The sequence below is a fragment of the Hippopotamus amphibius genome, chromosome 5 (genome assembly GCF_030028045.1).
Source record: "Hippopotamus amphibius kiboko isolate mHipAmp2 chromosome 5, mHipAmp2.hap2, whole genome shotgun sequence".
NCBI lineage: Eukaryota > Metazoa > Chordata > Mammalia > Artiodactyla > Hippopotamidae > Hippopotamus > Hippopotamus amphibius.
In genome coordinates this window covers 154588279-154607965 of record NC_080190.1, presented here as the reverse complement: position 1 = coordinate 154607965, position 19687 = coordinate 154588279, and the positions used below count along the sequence as shown (strand labels likewise).

The following is a 19687-nucleotide window of genomic DNA, read 5'->3' as shown; positions in this document are numbered from 1 at the left end:
GAGATAATGTGTAGTGGTTAAGAGCATGAGTTTTGGGTCAGAGTAAGTAGGTTCAAGCCAGATTACCATTTATTTATTAGCATGTGATCTTCAAAAAGCTACTTAATATGTCTAAGGTTCAGGTTCTCATGGGTAAACGGGGACAATAGAAGTATTTGCTTCCGAGAGTTATTATGGAAATTATTTTAGGTGATGAATGAAATGTGAGCAGGGTTTCTGACACATTATTTTTTTAATAATAGAATGAAGACAAAACAGAGGAGGCCGGAAGCTCTGCAGGCCTCCGGCTCCCGTTCGCTCTTCTCCCGCAGCAGGCTTGGGCTCCGGCAGGTCGCGCGTCGCCGCGCGTCGCCTCCCGTCGCTTACGCCATGGCTCTCAGCGATGCTGACGTGCAGAAGCAGATTAAGCACATGATGGCTTTTATTGAACAAGAAGCCAATGAAAAAGCAGAATAAATAGATGCAAAGGCAGAAGAAGAGTTCAACATTGAGAAAGGTCGTCTTGTGCAAACCCAAAGACTGAAGATTATGGAATACTACGAGAAGAAAGAAAAGCAGATTGAACAGCAGAAGAAAATTCAGATGTCCAATCTGATGAATCAAGCGAGGCTTAAAGTCCTCAGAGCAAGAGATGACCTTATCACAGACCTACTAAATGAAGCAAAACAGAGACTCAGCAAAGTGGTAAAAGATATGACCAGGTACCAAGTACTGCTGGATGGACTGGTCCTCCAGGGTTTGTACCAGTTGTTGGAACCCCGAATGATCGTCCGTTGCAGGAAACAGGATTTCCCTCTGGTGAAGGCTGCAGTGCAAAAAGCAATCCCCATGTACAAAATCGCCACCAGAAAAGATGCTGATGTCCAGATTGATCAGGAGGCCTACCTGCCTGAGGAAATAGCCGGCGGGGTTGAGATCTATAACGGGGATCGCAAAATCAAGGTTTCCGATACTCTAGAAAGCCGGCTGGACCTCATAGCCCAGCAGATGATGCCCGAAGTGCGCGGAGCCTTGTTTGGTGCAAATGCCAACTGGAAGTTTTTGGACTAAGCCTGCAGGAGGTGGCGTCCACCTGCTGTGTGATGTGGACGTTTCTGACATTTGAAGAAACAAGACGGCCTGTGTCGCTCCCTCTCTGCTGTCCTCCTGTTCTGAATCTGTCAGTGGATGCCCTTCTGTAGCTAATGCCCTGGCTGATGGGTAATGATGGGAGAATCTCACTTAATATGATCAGGAAACTTTCCTCTAGATTGTCTCAAGGTAACACAGCTTCCCACTGTTCTGCAGCACGAAGGTGAGGGGTCAGGTGGTGGGTGCATGAGTGTCCCCACAGCTGCTCTCCTAGGGTCCAGCGTCCAGCCTAGAGGGGGCGGGGTGGTGGGCTCTAGGGTCAGGTCTCTGCTCTTTGGGCTTCAAGTGCATGTGGGGCCTCATTCCTTCCAGTAGCTTCCCTGTTAACCTCTTGGGCCTAGAAGTGTCTGTAGATGTGATTTAAGATCTAAGTCGTCAATATTCTTTATTTATTAAAACACAACACATACGTGGAAAAAAAAAATAATAGAATGAAGCAGAGAAAATATCTTTCCACTTGGCTATTCAGTTTATAAGGACTTAGGAATTAAAGACCAAACCAAAAGAGAAATCCCCTTTATTGTCCTAAAAATGTACAGTGGACCCTTGAACAACATATGGGTTGGAGGTGTTGATGCCCTGCAGAGTCGCAAATCCACATACAACTTACAGTCAGCCTTTTGCATCCACGGTTCCTCCATATCTGCATCCATAGATTCAACCAACTGCAGATCAAGTAACACTATAGTAATTACTATTGAAAAAATCCACGTATAAGTGGACCCATGCAGTTCAAACCTGTGTTGTTCAAGGGTAAACTATGTTAATTGAATAGTGTAGTTGCAAGGACAAGAACATCTATGGTTTGGCCCAGCTTCAGATCTTGTGCCCATCCTGGCAATGAGCATGAGATATTTTGGTCATTGGCCTGGGTCATATGACCTCCTCAAGGGGCTGGGATGGATGAGGGGGTAACAAAGGGAGTACTGCCTTATCCAGACCACATGGACTGAGAGTGAAAGAGGAGATGGAGAAAAATCAAGGTGCTGCTACCAGAAACAACTTCAAGGAAGGGAGGGAATATGGGGATATATGTATAAAAACAGATGATTGAACTTGGTGTACCCCCCCAAAAATAATAAATAAATAAATAAAATTATAAAAAAAAAAAAAAAAGGACTAAATCAACCATGGGTGATCAACGTAGGACAACATTATTGACCAAGAGAAATGAAAGCATCTCCAAATGCTTGCTTGTTCCTAAATTAAAATATGGTGATATAAAACAGAAACAGGCAAATTCAAGGCCTATTCTGATTTAATTTAATTGGAACCACAAAGGAATTTTTTGCGCAAGAGGCCAAAAAGTTGTCTAAGCATTGCAAGTGAAATGGACTTAAGTAGATATCCAAGTAGGTTAATCAGGGATTTCTTTAATAGCCAATTTGGCTGAGAGAATTTCTTCATAAAGATTGTTTCTACCCCTCTCATAAATTACTTAGAAGCTTTTCACTTTGCCTACAGAGACACAGTCTTGAAAGCCATAGCTCCCCAAATTTAAAGTATTCCTGTCCCCGTACAGGAACTAGGCAATAAAAGACAGAAGGTATGCAAATAAAAAGATCAATTTTCCTATGCTTGTCTGTCCTGTTATATTTAAATAAAACCTCAGGTATTCTCTTGTCTTAGGAAAGAATAAGTAAGAATAACAAAATTCAGAGACAGAAATTGTCAATACTTCCTAATGTAGCTTTGTTCCAGAAACCTTTGTAAAAGTCCTCTTGATGGCAAGTTTCAAGTATTACTTAAGTCAGGCCATCTTGCCCTAAAGTCATTTACCCATAAGTGTGTATGTGTGTGTGTGTGTAGGTGTGTTTGAGTGTATATTTATTTACGTTTCCCTTTTTCTCTCCCCTCACATTTCTCTTCATAAGAAATTTCCTCTCTCTACTGTCATCTACAGCTCAAGTCATGAAACATAGAGGAATAAGCACAGCAGTTAGATGATGTGACTTTGTGCTCGCTTCGGCAGCACATATACTAAAATTGGAAGATGATATGACTTTGTTTCTTAAATAGAATGTCAGCTATACAAGCAATTTTTAAAAATATTCACACACACACACTAAAAACAAGCAAATATAGTAGGTAATTATGGAGGTCACAGAAAATCTCTTTTATCCTTTTGTTTTTAAATGAAATATACAGTTTTAGGTCATGAATTAAAAGAAAATTGTGTGAAAATCTTGGGAAGACCATTAAAAAGGATACAAAATATAAAAAATCTCCAGTTAAAACGAATGAAAACAAAGAAATGGTCTGCCAATTTCTCAATTGCTAAGCCAAACACTGTGTTCCAGGATTGAAAATGAATAAGAAAACCATAGAAACTGACACTTAACCACACATGCAAAGCAATCTCACTTAATTCTATTGTGTTCTTAAAACATGGATATTTGAGAGGTCAGTGCATCAGATAAGTACACTGAAACATAGCTTTTATTTATGGCCACTAGAACTAAATAAACTCTGGAGGAGTACAAGACAAGAAAAGAAAACCTGGATTCAATCAGAGATGTTCCCAGTTCTGGCTTAGGCCTGTTTTCCCTGGAGGTTCTACAAACCTACAGTCAACACTAATTCCAAAATGTATCACATCAAACAATGCATCATTAAATGAAAATATCACTGGATATTGTAGACTACTTTTGGAAAAATGTTTTATGAAAACACACCTTAATCATTTAACTTGGCCAAGTCCATTATTGAACAAAAATGTATCTATATCTTTCAACAAATCTTGACTTACACTGGTAGCATTAGACTCACGTTAACATCTTTCTTCCTAGTTCCAAAAGAAAATACTATCACCATAAGCTTACTCTCCTGGAAAAACTTTTATCATTGGATTGTAAGTGGCCAGCTTCTTTAAAACTCCATCTTATTCCTTTCTTAAAATCTCATTTAATATAATGTACACAGTAGTATATTATTATCTAAACATAAATGCTTAATTATACCATTATGGGATAGAATGACAATAGGGTTGAAAAAGAGCTCTCACTGAGATTTAATTCAGAGTCATGGATTAGACATTACACTTTTAATAATTCCCCATTCACCAGTATCACATTCGCAAAAGCCTATTCCTTGTAAATCTACCTCAGTTATCACCTTCTCTGAAAAGACTTCCATGACCATCCTCTTTACCACCAGAAAGATAAAGCTATTTAAAAAAATACCTCTAGTATTTTGTGCAATGAGATAAAGTTCCAATGAACACACAAGCAGGGAATCACTCTCTAGTGCAAGCTACCCTGTACAAACTCTTATGATTACACTTGTCACATTGTACTACAGTTATTTGTTTAATACCAATCTATAAAATGAAACTCTGACTTACTTGGATCTGAAGCCATGTGGTATTCATTTTTGTACCCTGTGGCAGGTGCTGCCTTACCCTGGTCGTCTTTACTGAGCCAGTGCCCTTGTCTCCCAGCTGCTGTGAGTCTTGGCTACTAAAGGCCCATAGGTACCTTTCTCCAGAGAATTGTCTCTAACCCAGAAATGCCTACGAGGAAAGCCCTCATTGAATGACTGGATGATTCAAGGGTACACAAGCCCAGTCCCTTGACTCAAGATAGAACAAGTCTGTGATGTTCTTCCTACTCCAGAGGTCCCCTGGAGATCAGGCTGAGACAGGATTTAGCTGAACCCATATCTCTGTTTAGCTTCTTCCCCTGTCCTAATCTGCCTTCCTTCACTTCCTTGCAGGTTTCTCCTGAAACACTTCATCAGTAAATCACTTGCACAAGGGCTCCCATCTCACACTGTGCTTTTAGGAAATCTGACCTAAAACATGGCTTTAAGTGCACTGATTTCTGTGACAAATTGACTTTTTCTCCTATTAAACTCTGAAACCCACAAGAACAGAAACGATGACATTTATCTCTTCAAATCCAGTACTTAATTCAGTGCCTGATGGACAATAAACACTCAAAAAGAAAAGTTTGTAAATTTGAATTAATATGTGAGTATATTTCCCTCCTTTCTTATTCTTATCTTGTACTGAATAGATAAGGAAAAGAAAGAGATGGGCCTGAGGATTATCACTGCCATTATCATTTAATACCAATGTTTCTCCATGACCAGGTGAATATGAATTGTTGATAGAAAGAGTAAACGCTGAAGTAAGGGGGTGGAGGGCAGAATAAAGAAGCCCCTCCCCCAAATTCTATCCCTACCGTAATGCAGATAATTAAACAGTGGTACCTCATCAACTGAACAGATTCATTAATGGTAGCTAATGACCATATATCAGAACAAAATTTTCTTTTGTTTTCTTTTTCAGCTTCCTCTGAGAATATTTTCCATTTCTCACTTTCATTCTACTCCCATATTAATTCAGCATTAGACTGGTAAATATCAAGCCAATTCTAGTAAATAAAGATGGGTCATTTTTCAGTTGTAGCATAGTATATCACCAGAGATTAAAACAAATGCGGGGCTGCGGTCTCTGTTGTATCCCTTGCAAATGATCCTTATTTCACTTCACTAAGGAAGATAGATAAGATTCCACCAAATGAATTAGCAAGTTCACCTAGAAGGACAAAAACTCCCACATTAATCAAAAGTATGTGAATTTATCTAAATTAATCTGAAGGCACAAGCTTCTTGACCAGTGTTTCTGCCCCAGCCTATGTCTTACTAACAAAGTAGCAGGATTTCCAAGGGTAGAAATGGAATGATGCTCTCAACAGTCTACTTTTAATTCCTGTTACTAACTGATCATCTCAAATTTTGGTCAAGACAGCATAAAAATAATCAACTCTTTACAAACACATTTTGTTTGGAGGTAGCAAGAGCCTTCTGTTGAGAAAAGTTTCGTTGGGTTTCTAATGCTCAAACTTGTGTCAAAAACGTGTCAAATAGGCAAGATTCACCTCTCAACACAACAACCCAAAATTACTCAAATACTGTCTCTAAGGGGATTAAATGTTCAGGAACACTTGTATGTGGTCAGCTTCTCTGGGAACCTCCAGCCATCAGCTGTGTCTCAATTACAGAGTTATGACCCAAACAAATGAGGCAGGGACTGAGAGGGGATAGGAATTCTAAACAAAAAATGCCTTTAATATTGAATCAGTTGCCATTAAACCCAAATAAGGTGCTGGATATGTTAGGTGTGTTATTTCATCTACTCTTTACAATAACCATGACAGGATTGTATTTTTATCTTCATTTTACAAATGATAAAACTTGGTTTTACAGATATTAAATAGCTTTTACAAAAGTCACATAGCTACTAAGTAGTAGAGTTGGAATTTAAACCAAGGACTTTCTGTTCCAAAACCCATCATCTTTCAACTTCATCACTCTGTGTCAGGTCAGCTAGTATCTACTAACGATCTATTTTTCATGCTGAGCTCTTAAATCTTGGCATCTCTATGACTTGGGAACTAAAAGGGAAGTTTTTGTGGACACTCCCTCTCTTAATGACAGCAGTATTTATAATCCCATAAATCTTTGCTATATTACTAACTAACAACTGATAAAAGATTTGTTGTAAGAAGCAATTGTGTATGTTGAATAAGAGTGGGTACAGTCTTCTTTAAGGTTATCAAATGAGTTAGTCAAAGGCAGTGGATGCTTTGAGGGCATGCTAAAGCTTTGGGGTATGTCACCAAATGAAGACATTCTGGGATCAAGCAAAATATTGGGTACCCTCAATGTTACGAACAAATGTCTGTGGCAGACTTAGACATGGTCATAGCCCCATGGCTTCCCAAATGCTGGGGGAAATTCCAAAATCATTGTCCAGTCTTCTGAGTCAGGAAGAAAGGAAATGAGGCTGTGTTCTACTCTACAGGGAGGCAGAGGAGAAAATGCATTGCTGTCTTCTGTTTCCTTCGTGAAGTGATGTACAAAGTTACCTACTAAGAGTGAAGGATATGAGACAAAGATGGAAAGTCTTGGAGTTGTAAAGGCTACACGGGCTTGGATTCTCTGTCTTGGGGAATGGAAGAAAAGACTGACAGGTGGCAAGGTTACTACAATGCAAGGTCCATGAGGTCAAGGAATTTTTCTCCCTTGTATCTTCTTAGCATTTGCACATAGTAGGTGCTCAATAAATATTTGTGGAATGAGCAGCCTCAGAAGAAATTCTTGTATTCATTTTACAAATGGCAGCATTTACAGTACAATTTTGGAAATAAATTCTATTAATAGTATTTCAATGAAATGGCTAGCATCTCACACCATATCATCTATCTCTCGTGTTCTTCATGATACCATCCAAAGAGTCTTTGTGCAGTCGAGATCTGGACAAAATGACTGTCAAGGGTGAATTAGAGGTGTAAAGATTAGCCTGAAGATTGCTTGTATATGATGAGTCCAGGTTTTGCCTTGGTGATGGTGAAGTGGTTTGTGAGTGTTGTAAGATGATTTTATGTAGATGAGTCTAAGACCCTTTGAGAATAAGGCTGACCACAGCTGCTTGCTTACCTCTTCCCTCTACAAGTGCTGGCCTGCCCCTTACGTGCCATCTCTGAGCACCAGAGTTTCCCAGATGCTGCATCTGAACTGTCCCTTTTCCCCTTGTTCCAGAGCTTCTTGGTGCTCCCTCTGTCTTTTTTGCCTCCTCCAAGAGGAGCTTCTGCTAAGACTACAGAGGATTGACCCATCCTCCTGCAAACAGCTACCCATCAGTTTTGGTGCTCTGTTATGCAGGAAGTTCTTAACTCCTATAGAAAGTTACAGCACTTACTTGGCTTAGAGATGTTGCATCGTGATGCTTTTAGGTCTTGGGATCTACATCCTCTTTGGTCCCCCATCTCATCAACTTTTCATGACCTCTGCTCCCTTAATTCACCAGTTCTTGTGTGTGTTCAGCTTCTGCTTCTATCACGTAGAAGTAGAAAGAAGCGGGGAATAGCAGCAGTGTGGTGTATTAGTCAGGTTTAAGCTTTCAAACTGTGTTTGTAAATACAATGCTTTATAATCTCCATACGAAGGTCAAGTTTAAAGCAAAGACTTATTAAATCTGCATAAAATATACAAATGAGTAAATTATTGCTAATGGCATGACTTTACACATTCCTCTTCAAAGCTGGACCAGGAAAAATTACTTTCATTTTAAACAATAAGTTCATTTTTCCAATATCCAGGATACCTCACTAATCCATTTCAGGTTTTCAGTATAATACAGATCTGCCCACATTTGTAAAACAAAAGACTCAGCTGCAAGAAAAATGAGGAAAAAAGTAAGGACTGCATTTCTGAGTAACATGGAAAAAGCATTAAATCAGAATTCATTTTAAACAAGTTTCTGCTAGACAGTGTGAGTTGAGTGTGATTACTAGTTCTGGGAACCTATTATGAAACAAATAAAAGTTAAACATTGCACTGGAAAACTGGTAGAGTGAGTTGAATTCATTTATCTATTGAACAGCAAATAAAGCTCAGTTTTGGCAAGGAAAGTTAGGATATCTGGGGAGAGGAATTTTATCCCAAGGATATAGGTAAGAACAAGTTAGGTTAAGAAAAATAAAAGGTACAGAGATGGAATTTTACACAATCATTCAGAACATGGTAGATTTACATTATGTCAGTACAGCTCAAGTGGAACTAAGTTTCTCAAAATCGCCTTCTCTGTGCAGTTTCTGGTCAGCAATGAAGTATCAGCCACATTCTTTTTGTCTTCAGAAGGTCAAAGTAGGCAATGAGTCTCCTTGCAGTCTACACACATTCCTGCTTGTTGCTCACTCAGCATTTTGGGATAAAATCCCCTCCTATAGTTCCTGCAGCTCCTGCCAGATCCTCATTTGGTTTCTCTGGCTCCTGCTCTAGGTGCAGATTAAGCTCCATGATGAAGGGTGCTAGCTTCCCCTGCAGGATAGCCCACCGTCCACATTGCTGGTATGAAGGTCTTCATGTTGATCATGCAGGAGAGTGTCACAGATTTTAGCTGTCCTCATAGACCCCAGTCAGCTTCTCTGATTCCCACTTGTGCTGACTTCCCTTACTTCACATCCATCTTCCTTTTTAACTGCTCACCCGGAAGATTTCTGCCTTCACCATCAGACCCGGAAGAAATTGCCTCACATCATGGTTTAACTATGTCCCACAACAGTGCAAGGGGCCAAGCTACCACAATACACCCCTTATTGAGATATTAGTGAATATTTCAGAGTGGTGGTGTTTCTCTGATCAAACCCTGACAGAAACACAGGGTGACGTTATTTGAATGTGGAAAAATTGGGGAACACAATCAGATAAAGCATCTTTGATTTCTCAAAGGGAAGACAATGCCTTTGGCTAAGCTGCTGTCACTGCAAAGTTCTCTGTAAAGCTCAACAAAGGTTAAATCTTTTCTATTTAAGACCTCCAGCTGTGTCCTGAGGATAAAACAATTTACTAACAAACTATTCTCTTGATGTTCAATATGTTCATATAACTTTATCCATATTGTTGCAGTTACTAGTCACATACTTTTAAATCATACACAATAGCTATATATTATGTATATATTTTGTATGCATTTACTTATATTTATAACATTTCAAATATATTCAATGTTCAACATTATCTAAGTGATATCACCATTTTTAGTAGCCAGTGTTCAATACTTAAGATTTTGCCTTGTAGACCATTTCTGATGTGTGTTTTTACATATGACCTGATTTTTTTTCTCAAAACAATTCTGAGAAGTCAGAAAAGAGCCAGCAAGTAGTTGGGGCTTGGTATATAAGAGAACAAACACTACTCTATAACTAGATCTTGCTTTATTTATTTTGTCTCAAACCTTCAGCTGATGCTTCAGATTTATTAATTGAAAACCTGTCTTGTTATTTGTTCAATAAGCAGTGAGGGCCTAATAAGGGCCAGAAACAGCATTAAAGATTAGGGTTAATGAATAACACATGGAATCTATCCACAATGATGTGATATTTATAGTACAAGAGACAGCCATGTAAGGTAAAATTTCAGCATGATACACCACTACTATAATGTGAGAAGGTACAAGGATAGCAGGGATCAACTCAACAAAGAGAATGAGTAAAGAAGCTTCATAAAGGAAATGCTGCTTGAGTTAAGACTTGAAGGGCAAGTAAGGTTTTTCAAGGTGAAAGTCTTACAGGCAGAGTTAACAGCATATACAGAAAGTATATGCATGAAGTAGAGTTACTCTTTTGGAATTATAATAGCTCAGTGTATTGGAATATGGAGAATGGGCAATGAAGCTGGTGAGGAAGGCATAATTCAGTTCAGGAAAGACTTCTGGGGTCATGCAAAGGAATTTGGGCAATGGAAGTCATTCAGTGTTTAAACTGGGAAAGAGCGTGATTAAATTTGCAGGTCTGACACTGGTGTGTGAAGAATGACTTAGAAGCAGTGGAGTGGCTTCTAACTGCTCAATCTTAGTCTTCTTGTGCTGGAATCCTGAGCTAGCCAAGACCACCAGGGCCCCACCATCCTGACCTGCTTCTCCCTTCCTGGAAGTCAGGACCCTACTGATTGGCCCTCCATCTTTTGGACCCTCCATCAAATGGACATTTTGCTGTACCTTCTATTAGGTTCCCTACCTTACATGCACTGCCAGATATATGGGTCACAGCCTGCCTCCTCCCATCCCCCGTCCCTCCCAAAATGTCACATAGGTTACTGGTTGGGCCTCCATTATTGCCTGTGCTATCTCAGTTTTCATTTTTGAATACCATCCATTCTCCATATGTCCCAACCCAGCCCCTCAAAGTCAAAATCATGTCATCCTGGGTTAGGCAGACATTTTCCTCCACTGAATTTGGATTCTTAGTAATCAGTTCTATCAGATAATCTTAACCTTGGCTAATTTCATACGTATATAAAATTGGCCCTAGTTAACTTCTTATTCTGAATAGAGTACTCACCTTGTGACTTGGATACGGGACATGACAATGAGAATAATAAAGAAAACATATCCAATTAAAGCTACATTTTGTTACTCCATGTATCAACTATTGTTGGTTCTTTAAAGTTAAAAAATCTTTCACTGACTACTGTCTTGTGACTCCAAGTTCTTCCTTAAAAGTGAATAAAGCCATAATCATATCAATGGAAAAACTACAATAACTTTTAGAACCAGAAAATATATAGGTGTATTATACAGTAAGAAAAGTAAGAGGCCACCAGAACCACATGACAAAAATTCAGTGTCTGACAGCTGGACAGCAGGAGCTAAAACACTGATAAAAAATATTCACCTCGATAATAAAACTTTTCTCATTGTAAACTAATTACAGTATATTCAGTACAACTGAAAGCAGTCACATTTTTAATATGTTAGAATGAATAAAATGGGGAAAATGCAAAAAAGCAAGAATCAAACACTAGACCACAAAACTTCCAAGGATCATTTAATCACCAGGGAGGAAGTATGATATTTTAATGAAAAAAAAATCCCCAACGTATAATACCTAGAATTTTCATTTGAGCAATTGTCCCTTCAATATTGAGACCCTTTGTCTGTTCCAGAGGGGTAATGACAGGTAGGATTTTACCTGAAATTCCCTCAAGTTTCCAGAACTCTTGGTCACTTCCTCCTCAGAATTCTTCCTGTTGCTAATCAATAACACTTCATGACCGTTTCAACTGAAGTCTGAACAAAAGGAGCCATTTCCCAATGGTTGTAAAAATGAATAAAACATGAAGGGAAGTTACACTTTATATAGAAGTAGAGGCACAGAATTTTAGTGACTTTTAAGATTATAAAAGATCCCATCTTTTACAAATGAGTTAATTGAAAATTAGAGAAGTTAGGTTGTGTTCATTAGGATCAGAAGTGAGTCCAGATTTATGGGGGTATAAAACTTATGTAATTTGGAGAGTCATCTTTTAAAAAATTAACATGACATTACAAATACAAAATTACATCCAGGATTTGTGGCTCGTGAAGGTGGGGGGTTAATATTCCAACCAGAACTGAACAAGATAAAATCCAACTTAAAAAGGCAATAGCCAAGTAAGGGTTGAAGAACCCAGTCTCTGGCAGTGCAGGGAAGCAGAGAGGCCTCAGGGACAACTGGAATCAGAGACATGAACTTCACCAGGATTGTTTCTGCCACTGTTCCTTTCTGCACATTGACTTTACTCCCTCTCACTGTAGACTGGCAGTTTTAGGAAGCAGGAAAGCATGGCTACTGATAGTTAAGTTATACATCATAGGGCTTCAACCACTGCCGAGATGCTCTCTCTGGGCCAAGTCAAATCCTAGGGAAGGATCTTAATTGGTACAGTTGGGTCCAAGTCAACTGCTGTCAGAGGAGAAGAGTCATAAACACACGGGGGCAACCACTGGCACATGGTCAGCACAGGAAAGGATCTGCGCCAGGGAGAATGTGGGAAGGCAAAACAACCACTCCCTAAATGATGTCCTCAATTCTGGACAGCCAGCAAGTGGTATATTCAGGATCAACACCTAAAGGTCCATTTCCAGTACAATATTTTTTTCTCTAATTCGTTATAGCTAAACAATTGAATTTTCCTGGCTCAGGAATTTGTTTTATTGTCAGAAAATTATCAGAATACCAAAACAAGACCAAATACAAAAAGGACCTTAGTTTTCTCATTCAAAACCCACTTAAAGTTCTTCTGAATGATCATTAGATGTATTCTCATTAGAGATTTATTAATAGAAAACATAGGACATTTGTGTTAGCCATGTATTACATATTAATTCACACTAGAAACGCGTCTCTCTTTTTAACTGCTATTCTTTTTTTCTTAAGATTTATTTATTTATTTATTGGCTGTGTTTGGTCTTCGTTGCTGTGCACAGGCTTTCTCTAGTTGCGGCAAGCGGGGGCTGCTCTTCATTGCGGTGCATGGGCTTCTTACTGCAGTGGCTTCTCTTGTTGCTGAGCCTGGGCTCTAGGTGAGCAGGTGTCAGTAGTTGTGGCACCTAGGCTCAGTAGTTGTGGTGCACGGGCTTAGTTGCTCCGTGGCATGTGGGATCTTCCTGAACCAGGGATCCAACCTGTGTCCCCTGCATTGGTAGGCGGATTCTTAACCACTGCACCACCAGGGAAGTCCCATTATTGCTATTCTGATTTGATTTGTTTGCTTTCCTGTAATGATGCTTCTTCATCATAGATATAGGATGCATGGAAAAGTGCTAATTGGTTGTGCCCTAAGATAAATGAACTATTATTATACAGTGCTTTGAAATGTAAATACCATCACTATAGGCTATCACTCATTAAAGCCACATTTTTAGAACAAAAAAAAAAAATCTTGCTAAACATTTCAGACCAAAAATTTCCAGTATAAGAAAGTTGCTATTGATTTGCATTTTCTAGTTAAGTTATTCTCTATTGATTTATAGTTCTTTGCCCTAAACCAAGAGCTTCAGTTGTTGGAAAAATTAAAACAAAGGGAATTTTGACAAAATACAGCATCATAGAAAGAAAACCCAGGCCTTCCTTTCTTCTACTTCAACTCAGTTTTAGCAGCATCTTTTCATTTTATTTTAATTCTTAAATTCATAAATTCCCATTGTTCTTGATTAGCTCTGGGAATTCCTCCCCACTTGGATATATGACTTAAGTTGAAGGCATTGCTGGAACGGATTTACACAGTGCCTAAACTATACCACTTTACTTGAGATGAGAAAAGACGGAGCTTGGCAAATAATTAATGGATTTCAATTTTCAGCTTTGTCCCACCAGTATGGCTTTCTCTGGATTAGTCTCAGCCTCATGGCCTGTTAGGGTACGACCAAGGCTACATTGTTTTACTAGGTTTCTGCTATGTTAGAGCAGAAAAAATCCCAATTCAGAAGTGGATTTCGGGAGTATGAAGGCAGAAAAATAAAATGAAGGGTTGCGGACACCACACCAAAATGAAGGTCTATGAAAAATCTTCTACATGAGTAAGAGAAGAAAATCTGTTAGTACTCATATTTGATTTCCTTCACAAGAATAATATCCTGCCAAGCAGCCTCACAGCGTGGGGTTCCTTACACGGATGCCCAACAAGATAGGACACGTGAGGAGAATGGACGACAATGTACGTGTATTAAATCTTTCAATCCTCCTCGCAGTCATGTAATGTTGTATATGATTATTTTCTCATTTTACAAAAAAAGCAATCAAGGCTGAGCTTATATAAGTTGCCTCTGGTCATATCTAGTAATGGGCGGGTGGAAAATTTAAACCCTGGATTCCAGGCTTCAGTATCCATTTGCTAAAACACCCAGCTCTACTGCCTTACTTTGCCATTGTAACCCATTTTTTGATGTCATGGACCTCTGGGTTCCATTTTAATAAATGCAAACATTTTATTCAGAATTATAACACCACTGAAAATTTTTTTGTCAAGCAAGCACTCTGCAGAGTAAATATCATTAGGCTGGTTTAATTTACTATTGCAGTTTATTATTGAATTTTCTATTTGGCACAGTTAAAACATTTTTATGTTTACTTTACTGAAATTATATTCATCAAGAGCCTTTCTCTGTAAACCATACACTGAACATCTGATTTACTGGCTACTCATTTTGTGAGTGACCATATCAAATGTGACTGATTATAACTTCTACCCGCAGGACTTTTCTTTTACGGTTATTATAATAGGGCTTCGACAGACTTGCATTTAATTTACATGAATTCAATCAGCTCGGCCAAAAATTAAAATAAATCTAAGAGTTTTAGTGATTTCTCAAATCCACCCCCAAGGGATTTCCAAACATTAAAAGTTTTTATACATGATGAGGATAGTATTGAGCAATGATTCCTCCAAGAAGAAATTAAGGAATTAACATGGAATGTGGGTGAGGACAGGGCTGGTGAGAAACAGGTTATTAACATGATCTCAAAATATCTCCCTACCAATTATAATTTACAAAAAGTACAATTTACTATGCAGTGGACAAACAAAACAGCACCTTAACCAAGTGATGGAAATTAACATCAGGAATAAGTGGCAAGCAGACATGGTGTGCCTACACATATGACAGCCTAAGATACACATGACATCACTTACTTAGCAATCACACCAAAAAAGTACATACCCAGACTCATTATGAGGAAATACTAGGAGAACCAAATTGAAGGACAGTCGGCAAAATAACTGGCCTATAATCTTCAAAACTATCAAGGTCAGGAATGGCAAAAAGAAAGGCTAAGGAACCAGCCCAAATTAAATAAGACCAAAGAAATGTGACAACTAAGTACAACACACAATCCTGGACTAGATTCTGTACTGGAAGAAAATTTGCTATGCATGATATTGTTGAGATAACTGATGAAACTGTAAATGGACTATACATTTTAAAAATCAGTGTAGCAATAAGAAGTTTTCTGAATTTGATAACTAGACTGTGGTTATGTAAGAAAACACCCTTGTTCTTGGGAAATACACACTGAAGTACTGAGTGAGAAAAAATCATGCTGGATGAAATCTCCTCTCAAATGGTTCAGCAAAAAGCTGTGTGTGTGTGCGCGTGCGCGCGCGCGCGTGCCCACGCGCGGCACAGAGAGAATAAAAAAGCCAATGTGGCAAAATATTCACAATTAGTAAATCTGTGTAAAGTTTATACAGTTGTTCTTTGTAATTTCGTAAAATTTTCCTTAAACTGGAAATTATTTCAAAATAAATTTTTTCTTTTTTTTTTTAAAGAACTATTTGAAGGTTTTAGAGAAACACTGGCCAAAATTGCAAAAATTGTTAAAATCTAATGTAGAAAATAATGATAATGCTAGAGTGAGAAATTTGACATCTTCACAAAATTGTGGAAGTGTTGCAAAACGCTTGAATTATTTACTTGCTGATTATGGCCCTTCTTTGGAATTACCTGTTACATATGGTATCCAGTTATACATACGTATTACTACACTGTACCAAGAATCTTTGTACTCTGTATGGATGGGCAACTTAGGGATTTTCCAGGGTAACTTTCACCATATGTGATTTCCAACTTATTTTAGAACTTAAAACCAGCTTTTAAAATGTTACTTCAGCGTATTTCTAGAAAGTCCAGTTTTTCTAGGTCAATTTCTGCAGATCTAATTTTTTAAGGATGCAGTTTGCACCCTGTTGAGGTTCGTGTTGATTTTTATTTCTGGTCACAGTGTGACAGATAGTCTTCTTTTTCTCTCCAGATCTGTGTTTCACCCTTGCTACTCTCCTCTGAATCTAGGAGCTGTGTCCAGAGCTGCTGGGCCCTCTGGTTCCCAGCTGGATGTGAGAAAGAGGGAGATACTAGCAGGAGATGGGAAGGTGAGAGCCCAGAACACTGGTATTTCTTCCCAGGCTTACTCCAACATGGCCAATGAAGCCTGTGTTTCTCTACTATAGAGGTCACAGCTCCTATTGAGTAGCCAGTCTCTTACAGTGACAACATTTGTCCTACTTTCTAATAATGGCTCTGTCAAATGCAGGCTCCTCCAAATATTACCAAAATAATCTGTTGATAAAGCAAAGCTGAGTGTTCTGCTTATCACAGGAAGACAGAACACTTTGATAGAGTCTTAGCAGCAACTTGCAAGAGAGAGAACAAAGTCAGATATATATGAGGTTTTAAAGGTCTGGTTTAAGGTAGAATTTTCAATGTGAGGACTTGGTTAGTGTGGGGCAAAACTTATGATATAATAGTTTGGAGTTGGTGAATACAGTAAAATGAGGTTTTTCAGGTGAGTTAAATAATAAACAACTGCTTGACAAGCTTAGTTGAGCTGTTACCCTGAGAAAGGGATGTTTACTTAAGTTAGGATAAGCTAAGTAGTATGGTAGTAATGGATGGACTTTCAGGAAGTTCCTAAAACAAGCAATAAAGTTATTTGAAACTTCATCTTCCTGGGCCTGAGTTGCCTGAAGTAGCCAAGTCATGTTAATATAGACAGTAAGCTCTGTGGGTGTAGCTGGTTTCTGTTTTCAGCTCCCATCCTTTCAAGTCTTTCAAGGATGGAAAGCTCCCCACTGGTCCTAGCCACATCCAAGTGCTTCATCATCCTGTGGGTGGGTTTCCTTCCCTGACTGCACCCTTGTCAGCAATCTATCAAACGTTTTTCAGTTATTCCATCTGACTCGCCATCCGTTTCTTACTGGGACCCTAACCAATAAAGACGATGATGATGTAGATAAACATTTGTTCATTTGTATATGTTTATTAACTCGGCAACTGTCACAGATTTGCTCTGTTGCCCATTATCAATGAATCACCTTGCTAGTCCGAGTCAATATGATCATGGTTTGTTCACTGAAGAGGCAACGAAATGCAAACCAGAGGAATAGATGGTGCTTTGTGCCTGGATCTCTAAATACCACCTGCAGAAGTGATCTCGCTGATCTTTTGCATCAATGCTGATAGAAGACAGGAGATACTTAAACCACTCCAGCTAAATACCGAGAATTTAGCCCTGCTCTCCTGCCCTGGTTTTGAAAACTGCCCTTCTTTCTGCTTCTCTCTGGGTCTCATCTCCATCATGATGATCTACCTAGTGATTCAAACTTGCTTTATTCTTGGCAGTCCCACCTGCCAAGTTTGACCATAAATCCTAGCCAACTATTACAAAGGCAGCTACCAGACGACTGTCTTGCCTATTGCCACTGGCCTGTGAGGATTTCCAGCCCCACCTCCTCAAGTCTCTCTCTCCTCTAGCCACCTCCTGAGGTGTATGTGTGTAAGTGTATGTTTTCAACCCCAGTGACACTGTCTAATCACACTACCTCCCCTGCTGCTAAACTCTTCGGTTTGGTATCTGTCCCCTGAATATCTAACAGAAACTAAAAGAGAGGTCGTATGCTGACTCCTCCTATGTTACACTCACAAAAGCTTGAAAGAAACTAAATCTTTAAAAGAAATAAAGCAAAGAATATAAATGGATGTCTAAACCCATTTCCTGAATATGTAGAAGCTCTTTGATCTTTCTCCTCTCTACGAAGATTACCATCATCCTTAATATACATCCCTCCCAAACATCCACAAGTGCTGTACTGAATTATTTAGTATGATTTAGCATGCTATTTGTTCTGTGCTAGACCTGTTTGGAATGAAATGGAGAAAAGGACATAAGACAGATACAGTAGAGCACAATTATAGGCAAATCACACTAGGTTTCATTCATCATTTTTTGCTTTCATGCCAGGAACTATTTCAGTTTAGTTATAATATGCACATTATATTTTTTTTCAGGAGATACAAAAACTCATATAATACATATCTTAATACTTACAGAGATAAAAGCGACTCGACACAAAAGCCTGTGCCACATGCTATTGCCCTGGCACTTTAAAGAAAGAGGTACTTTCCTAGAGGACATGTTATGAATACCCAGTGTATAAGTAGGAAATATGAAATCTTCCTTTGGATGTCATATTGGACTCTACTCTGAGAGAGCCAAGTACAGGCATATCTTGGAGATATTGTGGGGTCAGTTCCACCACAATAAAGCGAATATCGCAACAAAGCAAGTCACACAAATTTTTTGGTTTCCCAATACATATAAAAGTTATGTTTAACTGTAGTCTATTAAGTGTGCAATTGCATTATGTCTAAAAGAACAATGTATATACTTTAATCAAAGAACACTTTATTGCTAAAATATGCTACCCATCATTTGTGCCTTCGGCAAATTGTGGTAGTAAAATCAAAGATCTCTAATCTCAGATCATTATAAAATATATAACACTAACAATAAAGTTTGAAATATCTCAAGAATTACTGAAATGTGACAGACACAAAGTGAGCAAATACTGTTGGAAAAATGACACCAAGAGACTTGCTCAATGCAGGGTTGCCACAAACCTTCAACTTGTGAAAAACACAGTAGCTGTGAAGCTCAGTAAAGGGAAGTGCAGTAAAATGAGATCTGCCTGTAATTGAAAAACTGGAGTCATTTCAAGACCTCATGGGCTCCTCATGTAATGCATTGCTGGGGGACAGCCTTCCTGCCGAGAATATGCTTTTAATTTTTATTGAATAAATTACACAATATACAGTCTAATATAGTGACTAAAAGCTTTGTCTTTCAAGTTAGAAAACCTAGGTTTGAATTCCAGCTCCTATTCTCACTAGTTCTGTGGGTTTTTGCAAATTAATTTATTTCATTAAACCTTGCTTACCTCAATTAAAAATGGGGATAAAGTCAGAACCTATTCATACAATTATTATAAAAATTAAATGAAACAATGCATTAAAACCACAAAGCATGATACCAGCATATAGTAAGCACTTGGCACCACTGTGTCATTCCAAGTTGCTGCTTTAATATTGAACTTAAACTGGGGAATGGCCAGTTTTCATATTTAACCCTAGTATCTCCATTCAGATGACACCCAATAAATAACTCTTGCTAACTTCTTTCTACTCCACTAGTTGCTAATATCTAACAACCCATTAGGGTTGCGGAAGTTACACCAGACATCACAGCTGCTATATTTGAAGTGAAGCTTATCATCTGCCACCTAAAAAGAGCTCTTCCTCCTAATTTACTGACTGTGTTAAAGTGGAAAAATTCCCTTCTTCTCAAAGACAGCTAGAGTCATGAATTTGAGTTCTGAAGACAAATGAAATTGGAAAACAGAAGCAATGAACAGATCATTTTATATGTGTGTATATATATATATATATATATATATA

General features: G+C 38.5%; 1 long non-coding RNA gene and 1 pseudogene across 2 annotated transcripts in view; one reads left to right on the top strand and one right to left on the bottom strand.

The window, feature by feature from the left end:
* The first annotated feature begins 353 nt into the window (after positions 1 to 353).
* LOC130853710 (V-type proton ATPase subunit E 1-like) lies at positions 354 to 1170 on the top strand (annotated as a pseudogene).
* A 6683-nt stretch (positions 1171 to 7853) lies between these two features.
* The window catches only part of LOC130854511 (uncharacterized), a 220653-nt gene continuing 208819 nt past the window's right edge, over positions 7854 to 19687 (bottom strand). For both annotated transcript variants that reach the window (XR_009054034.1, XR_009054035.1), the window contains exon 4: positions 7854 to 7971. This is a non-coding gene — a long non-coding RNA (uncharacterized LOC130854511). The remainder of the gene's footprint in view (positions 7972 to 19687) is intronic.